This window comes from Bos taurus, chromosome 13 (assembly GCF_002263795.3).
Source record: "Bos taurus isolate L1 Dominette 01449 registration number 42190680 breed Hereford chromosome 13, ARS-UCD2.0, whole genome shotgun sequence".
Classification (NCBI taxonomy): domain Eukaryota; kingdom Metazoa; phylum Chordata; class Mammalia; order Artiodactyla; family Bovidae; genus Bos; species Bos taurus.
In genome coordinates, this window is record NC_037340.1 from 75,899,835 (window position 1) to 75,909,144 (window position 9,310).

The following is a 9,310-nucleotide window of genomic DNA, read 5'->3' on the forward strand; positions in this document are numbered from 1 at the left end:
CCCCCACGGCTGAGGCCTGCTAAACCTGTCAGTTAAACAAAAATCTGACTTCCGTATTAGTCTGCGATGGCTTCAGCTTCCTGCCTATTAACCCTCTCTCGGACTCTGGGCCTGGCTGGGAAGAACTAGGCCCTGAGATCGCAGAAAAGGCCTGTGGAAAAATACCAGCGGCAGCTCCCCCGGCAGATGCAGAAAGAGAGAGAGAGAGAGAGTGAGCGAGCCGCTGTCTCTCTCGCCTTGGCTTCCCAAGGAGGCGTGTACCTTCTGAATCCAGGGCACAGGCAGTGCCTCCCGGGCTGAGAAGCCATTTAAATCCAGAGGGAGAAAGAAAGATGTCAAACTCAGCCGGGAACAAGAACCCCCATTATTAGTCAGGCCTACACCCACTGCTTAGACCTTCCTGCCACAATCAGCCTTGTATGGTGGTGCTCGGCAAACTGGGCCCTCGGTGGGCAGACAGATCCCGTGAGCTTTATTAAGGACTCTTGCTTAAATTTATTTCTACAGAGAGCGGCTTCTTCGGGTCCCCAAAGGCAGACGGAATGGCTATTTCACACTCAGCCCTACCCTGGCAGTCCCCCACAACCACCACCTCCACCGGATCTGTGGCCCTGCTCCCCAGTAAAATATTAACTAGCATTTCAGAACCACTTATAATTCCACCCATCTCAACAGCATTAGGACGTCTCTGCCTGTTTCCTCTGTCAGGCTGCCTTTGCCGTGGGTCTGTAGCCTGAGGAAGAAAAAGCAGATCCAAAAAAGGATCTTAAAACATTTGGTGCTCGCTTGCTTCTTCTTTTTTTAAGACAAGGTGCTTAATGAACAAGTTTTAAAAAAAAAAACAGCAAGCTGGAACAACAGAAACTAAACACCGTTCTTCAGAGGCTGGAGAGATCTTCCAGAGGTGACGCACATATGCCAGGAGGTAAAAACCGTAGCCCAGGCAAGTCTCCCCTTCTCCTAAAATTAGGACTTGCGGGCTTTCTCCTTCCTACCCCGTGCGTTGCCACAAAGAAAACGGTGGAGCTGAGGGCCTGCTCGCCCTGCCCCCGCCCCCGCCCCCACGGACAACAGATGCCCACCGCGTGTACATCAATTCTTCCTGGCCGGGAATCTCCTATCAAGACAGGAACAAGCCAGGAATCCAGCCCAGCACTCTGTACACCGCAGGGGCAGGGCCCAGGCTGTATGAAAAGGGAGGGGATTTTGTGGCTGCTGTCTTGCATTTTAGGCTGAAGAGGCCAAGATGCAGGGAGGGACACCTCCACAAAGGGCTAGCACTCAGGACAGCAGGCTGGGCCTCGCCCGAAGGGAGGGCCCCCTCTTCCTGGGGGTGGAACTGGGTACCCGGAGACCAAAGAGAGGGCGGGGTGGGGGGGACTGGGACAGGAGGCCAGAGCTGATCGGACTGTGCTCTCCCTCCCGGCAATGTGGGCAGGGGCCCCCCACCGCCGGCCCCGAAGGAATACTCTCTGTGTCCATGGGTGCTGCTCTGGGGGAGGGGGAGACAAGTAGGACGACGAGTTTGTGGCGGATCTCCCAAACAGCTCACTTCCCAAGCGGACGAGGAAATAAAATACAGCGCTGGTTGGCGTGGTGGATTTTAACCCCGGATTAAAGCTGGTTGCATAAGCAGCTGCAGCATCCTCCCCCTCCCCCCTCCACCCCGATCACTTGATCACTTGAAATGTTTTCTGGGGCAAAGAGCAGGAAGCTGCCGGCTTATTCTGGCAGCTCCGCTCCGTTTGAGGAATGCTGCTGGCATTCGAGTAGGTCTGAGGTTATCTGGAAAACAGCAATTCGGCTGGGGACAGAGACAAAGGTATGGTGGCAGATGGAATCCTGGGAGGGACGCGGATTGAAAAAGGAAGCCCAGGGCAGGCCTACTAAGGGCCAGTTCCCAGGGTTTGATGGAATGTGGCTGATAAGCAGGGAATAAAGAAAACCAAATGCTGCTGGCTTCAATCGAGAGATTACCCAGTGGGCCCCTCTCAAACCCCCACTGCACAGAGTAATCTCAGCAGCTTCTGCACGCTCGCCCTGGGCCTGGCGCTGGCTAAATCAGCATTTTACACAGACTGACTCCACGAAGTGGGGAGCATTGTTTGAGAGCTGGAACTGAGCCCAGAGAGGTGAAGTGAACTGCCCAAGGTCACACAGCAAGCCAGTGCTAGAGGTCAGATTTCCAACCCAGTGAAGACGTCATATCCCTAAAGCCTGTACTTTTGCCTGCCTCTAAAGAAAAGAAAAAAGCCGAACCAAGCAGAGCAGAGACGAGGCTGAAATCTACCAACAGTGACTGCATGCTCTGCGTTTTCTTTTAGGAGTTTGACTTCTTTGAGAATGTTTTAAGTACTGAATAATGAAATTGGGAGACCTTTAGGTCAGAATCATTCAAAGACTCAGAGAAAGCTCCTCTCTCCCTACAAACCTCCAGCAAGATGTCCAGGGTGACACTTTGCTAACTCTAAAATCAGAAATATAAAAATCCCTGGAAATCAGCTTTTCTCAAAAGGGTGGTTTTGCCCCCCAGGGGTTAGGTAGCAATGTCTGGAGACTTTGGGGCGGTCACAGTGTGGGAAGAGAAGTGCCCTTGGCATCCAGTGGGTAGAGACCTGGGATGTGGCTAAATATCCCACCACGTGCAGGACAGCTCCCAGCAAGGACTTACATGATCTAACCGTCCACTGCACCAAGGTGGGAAACCTTGGCTTAAAGGAAAGGAAGAAAAATCCAACCATTGTGCCTCTGGATAGCAAAGCCAGCACAGGCCTAAACAAGCAGGTTTCGTGGTGATATGAATAAGCCATGAGCTAGTAAGAATAGATGAAACATGTCTCTTTTAATATTTCCAGGAGACAGAGAATCTGGGGATAAAATCTGGCTGAAGGAAGCCAGAGTGTCTCAGTGACAAAGCTGAGGGCCTCCGAGGAGAGCAAAGGGTTGACCTCAGCCCCCTTCCCCGGGCTTCTTACCGGCCCAGGCCTGGCCCCACTGAAATGGCCCACAGCCAGGCCAGCAGCAGGAGCGACCGCCTCTGCAAGCTGCATCCCAAGATAGTCTGTTGGGCTGACTATGAAAATAAGCACCCTTGGAGTTATCTGCCTCCAGCGAGCAGCAGGCCTCCCTGTCCGTTACGTGAAACGGCCAGGACCGAGGGCGGGAAATGTCTGAAATATCTTGTTTTGTTTTGTTCCCTTTTGGCCAATTGAAACCAAGGCCGACTTCGGGCACAGAAACAGAAAAGCTCCCCTTCAGAGCATGAAGCTGACCGAGTCACGTTACAGCTGTAAAGGGGCAATTAGGATTCGGTCCCTACCTCGGAGAAGAGGGGTCCTCTAGAAGGTTTTCTTCGTTTCGTTTTTGTCTTCTTTCTAGGAGGGATTGGCAGGATTACGCTAATGGAGGGAGGAGGGAAGGAAGGGCAGGTGGAGCGGGGGAGGGGATGGTACTTGACCATCAGGCAGATGGCGGCAGTGTGGGTGGGCAGAGATGTAATGGATGCAAGAGAACAAAAAATCAAAACCAGGAAGATTCAGGACCTCCCCTGACCTGCTCTTTTTATTTCCTAGCAATTACCATTATGGAAAGAAGAGCACATATTTATATGCTCTGTTTTCATCTCCCACTAGACCAGTGCCAGTGTCTGGAGACGTTTTAGGTTGTCACACCTGGAGGAAGGGAGGCAATGCTACTGCATCGAGAGGATAAGGATCAGGGATGCTACTAGATGTCCTAGAGTGCCCAGGGCAGGCCCCCACAGCGGAGAGCTAGCCAGCCCCTGAGTCTCCAGGGCTGACGCTGAGAAACCCTACATTAGCCTGAGAGCTTCTACAAGGCAAAGATCTGGCCTGAATCCTTCACCGTTGTCCCTTTAGAGTCTCACACTGTGATCAATATGTATTAGAGCTCAATTAAACATCATCTCCTGCCTGGGCAGTTGCACATGTCTCCTACCTGAGCCCCTGCTTCTGCCCTTGCAAATGCTTGTGCGCACACACACACACACACACACACACACACACACATCCTTTAAAAACAAGTCAGATCTCATCCCTCCTCTGCTCAAAATCCATCAATAGCTGCCAACTCACAGTAAAAGCCCAAAGACTAAATATGGCCCACAGGCCTCCCCGGAACATCAGGGCCCTTGGCATCTCTGACTTCACGCATCTCCTTCTCTGTTCCCTTGGCTCACTCTGCTCTAGCCTCTGTCCATCTGTTCTTTCCAGGGCCTGACTCCGAACCTCCCTCCTCTGGGCCTTTGCACTTGATCTTCCCAAGCTCCCAATCAGTGGACCTCCCAACTTCCGCAAAGCACCCAAAGCAGCCATTCCCCTCCTCTGCCTGCATGTGGCTGCCTCTTCCTTCCTGCCTTCTTGTCGGTTTCAGAAAGGAGGTTCCATTCCCACAGCCATCACCGCATCCCCCCCAGCCCTGCTCCTTCTATCAGATGCCTTCTGATCTGAGCTCTGGCTCCACAGCCTTTCTCTTACGTCTTTAACCTTTTTCCTTTCTTTCCCACATCAAGAGGGAGAATGGTGCAGTGGTTGAGTGTGTGGCTGCTGGCATCAGGCTGTCTGAGTGTGAATGCACCTGCCCTACTTGCCAGCTGGGCAGTCTTGCCTGAGCAACAAAATTCTCTGTGCCTTGATTTCCTCATCTGTACAATGGGCACAATTGTAATGCCTACTTGGAGACATTGAAGGGACCCATCCCATCAAGACTTGCAGCAACACAGCACTCACTTGTTTGCTATTCCTTTTTCCCTCTCTACTCACTCTTAAAAGGATATTTCCTGGATGGTTCCCACTCAGTTTTCTTTGTTCTTTCACCATCAAATTTTCCAAAGGAGGAAAATAATAAATTCCGATACGTACCGTGTTCCAATTACTATGTCAGGTACTGTTCTAAGCAATTTACATGAACTAATCCATTTACCTATACAACTTTGTAAGGTAGTGTTAGAATCATCAACCCATTTCCTAGATGATGAAACTGAGGTAGGAACAAGCAATAGTCCTATTCTAAGAAAACTTCTGTGTTTCTTAACTTCCTACTTTTGCATTCCAGTCCCCTGCAATCAAAAGGACATCTTTCTTGGGTGTTAGTTCTTAAAGGTCTTGTAGGTCTTCATAGAACCGTTCAACTTCAGCTTCTTCAGTGTTACTGGTTGGGGCATAGACTTGGATTACAGTGATATTGAATGGTTTGCCTTGGAAACAGAGATCATTCTGTTGTTTTGGAGATTGCATCCAGGTACTGCATTTCAGACACTTTTGTTAACCATGATGGCTACTCCGTTTCTTCTAAGGGATTCCTGCCCACAGTAGTAGATATAATGGTCATCTGAGTTAAATTCACCCATTCCAGTCCATTTTAGTTTGCTGATTCCTAGAATGTCTACCTTTACTCTTGCCATCTCCTGTTTGACCACTTCCAATTTGCCTTGATTCATGGACCTGACATCCCAGGTTCCTATGCAATATTGCTCTTTACAGCAACCTTGCTTCTATCCTTGCTTCGGACCTTGCTTCTATCACCAGTCACATCCACAACTGGGTATTGTTTTTGCTTTGGCACCATCCCTTCATTCTTTCTGGAGTTATTTCTCCACTGATCTCCAGTAGCATATTGGGCACCTACCGACCAATATGGGGAGGAACTGGGGAGTTCCTCTTTCAGTACCCTATCATTTTGCCTTTTCAACCAAAAAAAGATGTCCTTTTCATTATAGGGGACTAGAATGCAAAAGTAGGAAGTCAAGAAATGAAGTAACAGGCAAATTTGGCCTTGGAATATGGAGTGAAGCAGGGCAAAGGCTAATAGAGTTTTGCCAAGAGAATGCACTGGTCATAGCAAACACCCTCTTCCAACAACACAAGAGAAGACGCAACACATGGACATCACCAGATGGTCAACACCGAAATGAGATTGATTATATTCTTTGCAGCCAAAGATGGAGAAGCTCTATACAGTCAGCAAAAACAAGACCGGGAGCTAACTGTGGTTCAGATCATGAACTCCTTATTGCCAAATTCAGACTTAAATTGAAGAAAGTAGGGAAAACCAGTAGACCATTCAGGTATGACTTAAATCCCTTATGATTATACAGTGGAAGTGAGAAATAGATTTAAGGCACTAGATCTAACACATAGAGTGCCTGATGAACTATGGACAGAGGTTCGTGACATTGTACAGGAGACAGGGATCAAGACCATCCCCATGGAAAAGAAATGCAAAAAAGCAAAATGGCTGTCTGGGGAGGCCTTACAAATAGCTGTGAAAAGAAGAGAAGCAAAAAGCAAAGGAGAAAAGGAAAGATATAAGCATCTGAATGCAGAGTTCCAAAGACTAGCAAGAAGAGATAAGAAAGCCTTCCTCAGTGATCAATGCAAAGAAATAGAGGAAAACAACAGAATGAGAAACACTAGAGATCTCTTCAAGAAAATTAGAGATACAAAGGGAACATTTCATGCAAAGATGGACTCGATAAAGGACAGAAATGGTATGGACCTAAACGAAGCAGAAGATATTAAGAAGAGGTGGCAAGAATACACAGAAGAACTGTACAAAATAGACCTTCACGACCAAGATAATCACAATGGTGTGATCACTCACCTAGAGCCATATATCCTGGAATGTGAAGTCAAGTGGGCCTAAGGAAGCATCACTATGAACAAAGCTAGTGGAGGTGATGGAATTCCAGTTGAGCTATTCCAATTCCTGAAAGATGATGCTGTGAAAGTGCTGCACTCAATATGCCAGCAAATTGGAAGACTCAGCAGTGGTCACAGGACTGGAAAAGGTCAGTTTTCATTCCAATCCCAAAGAAAGGCAATGCCAAAGAATGCTCAAACTACCGCACAGTTGCACTCATCTCACACGCTAGTGAAGTAATGTTCAAAATTCTCCAAGCCAGGCTTCAGCAATAAGTGAACTGTGAACTTCCAGATGTTCAAGCTGAATTTAGAGACAGCAGAGGAACCAGAGATCAAATTGCCAACATCCGCTGGATCATGGAAAAAGCAAGAGAGTTCCAGAAAAACATCTATTTCTGTTTTATTGACTATGCCAAAGCCTTTGACTGTGTGGATCACAATAAACTGTGGAAAATTCTGAAAGAGATAGGAATACCAGAGCACCTGACCTACCTCTTGAGAAACCTGTAGTCAGATCAGGAAGCAACAGTTAGATCTGGACCTGGAACAACAGACTGGTTCCAAATAGGAAAAGGAGTAGGTCAAGGCTGTATATTGTCACCCTGTTTATTTAACTTATATGCAGAGTACATCATGAGAAACGCTGGGCTGCAGGAAGCACAAGCTAGAATCAAGATTGCCAGGAGAAATCTCAATAACCTCAGATATGCAGATGACACCACCCTTATGGCAGAAAGTGAAGAGGAACTCAAAAGCCTCTTGATGAAAGTGAAAGAGGAGGGTGAAAAAGTTGGCTTAAAGCTCAACATTCAAAAAACGAAGATCATGGCATCTGGTCCCATCACTTCATGGCAAATAGATGGGGAAACAGTGGAAACAGTGTCAGACTTTATTTTGGGGGGCTCCAAAATCACTGCAGATGGTGACTGCAGCCATGAAATTAAAAGATGCTTACTCCTTGGAAGGAAAGTTATGACCAACCTAGATAGCATATTCAAAAGCAGAGACATTACTTTGCCAACAAAGGTCCATCTAGTCAAGGCTATGGTTTTTCCTGTGGTCATATATGGATGTGAGAGTTGGACTGTGAAGAAGGCTGAGCGCGGAAGAATTGATGCTTTTGAACTGTGGTGCTGGAGAAGACTTGAGAGTCACTTAATTGATGCCTTTGAACTGTGGTGTTGGAGAAGACTCTTGAGAGTCCCTTGGACTGCAAGGAGGTCCAACCAGTCCATCCTAAAGGAGATCAGTCCTGGGTGTTCATTGGAAGGACTGATGCTAAAGCTGAAACTCCAATACTTTGGCCACCTCATGCGAAGAATTGACTCATTGGAAAAGATTCTGATGCTGGGAGGGATTGGGGGCAGGAGGAAAAGGGGACGACAGAGGATGAGATGGGCGGATGGCATCACCAACTCGATGGACCTGAGTTTGAGTGAACTCTGGGAGTTGGTGATGGACAGGGAGGTCTGGCGTGCTCCAATTCATGGGGTCGCAAAGAGTCGGACACGACTGAACTACTGAACTGAACTGAACTGAAGAAAACTTCCAGTTTCTTCTGCCTCACTACTCACCAACTCCTTAATGCCTCTCAATTAGCTATTTACTCAGAAGACACCATGCTATCAATAAGGGAATGGTTAAATAAACATGGTTCTGCCACACAACAGAATACTATGCAGCTGTGAAGAAAGAATCTGGGTCTAAAAAGAAACAGAAACAGACGAATAAATACAGAGAAGAAACTGGTGATTGCCAGAGGGGAGTGGGATGGGAGAGGTTGGACGAAACAGGGGAAGGGGAATAAGAGGTACACACTCAGAATGCTGAAGAATTGATGCTTTTGAACTGTGGTGTTGGAGAAGACTCTTGAGAGTCCCTTGGACTGCAAGGAGATCCAACCAGTCCATCCTAAAGGAAATCAGTCCTGAATATTCATTAGAAGGACTGATGCTGAAGTTGAAACTCCAGTACTTTGGCCACCTGATGCAAAGAACTGACTCATTGGAAAAGACCCTGATTCTGGGAAAGATTGAAGGCAGGAAGAGAAGGGGACGACAGAGGATGAGATGGTTGGATGGCATCACCAACGCAATGGACATGCTTCTGAGTAAACTCTGGGAGTTGGTGATGGACAGGAAGGCCTGGCGGGCATGCTACAGTCCATGGGGTCGCAAAGAGTCGGACATGACTGAGCAACTGAACTGAACTGACTCCCACTTATAAATAACAGAGATGTAGTGTACAGCATAGGGAATAGTCAATTTTGCAATAACTTTGTATGGTGACAGTAACTAGACTTATCATGATCAATTCATAATGCATATAAATGTTGTATACCTGAAACTAATAAAATATTGTATCAACTGTACTGCAATAAAAATAATAATGGTGGGTTTTTTTGCAATTTGTGTTTTGGCCACACCATGTGGCTTGCTGGATCTTAGTTCCCCAACAAGGGCTTGAACCCAGGCTGCCACAGTGGAAGTGCCGAGTCCTAACCAGTGGACTATCGACTGTCAGGGAATTCCCAATGTTTTTAATCTTAAAAAAAATAATCTGGGAACCCTTTTATGGAACAAACTCTAAGACATATTGTTGAGTTTAAAAAACACAAGAACAGAACATGGAATATAGTCATTGTTGTT

The 9,310-nt window shown here is 47.3% G+C and overlaps 1 long non-coding RNA gene across 1 annotated transcript; it reads left to right on the plus strand.

The window, feature by feature from the left end:
• On the plus strand, nucleotides 1-9,065 carry LOC132346978 (uncharacterized). Its single transcript, XR_009497021.1, has 2 exons — nucleotides 1-1,822; nucleotides 5,738-9,065. It is a non-coding gene; the product is annotated as an uncharacterized lncRNA (long non-coding RNA).
• The last annotated feature ends 245 nt before the right edge of the window (nucleotides 9,066-9,310 follow it).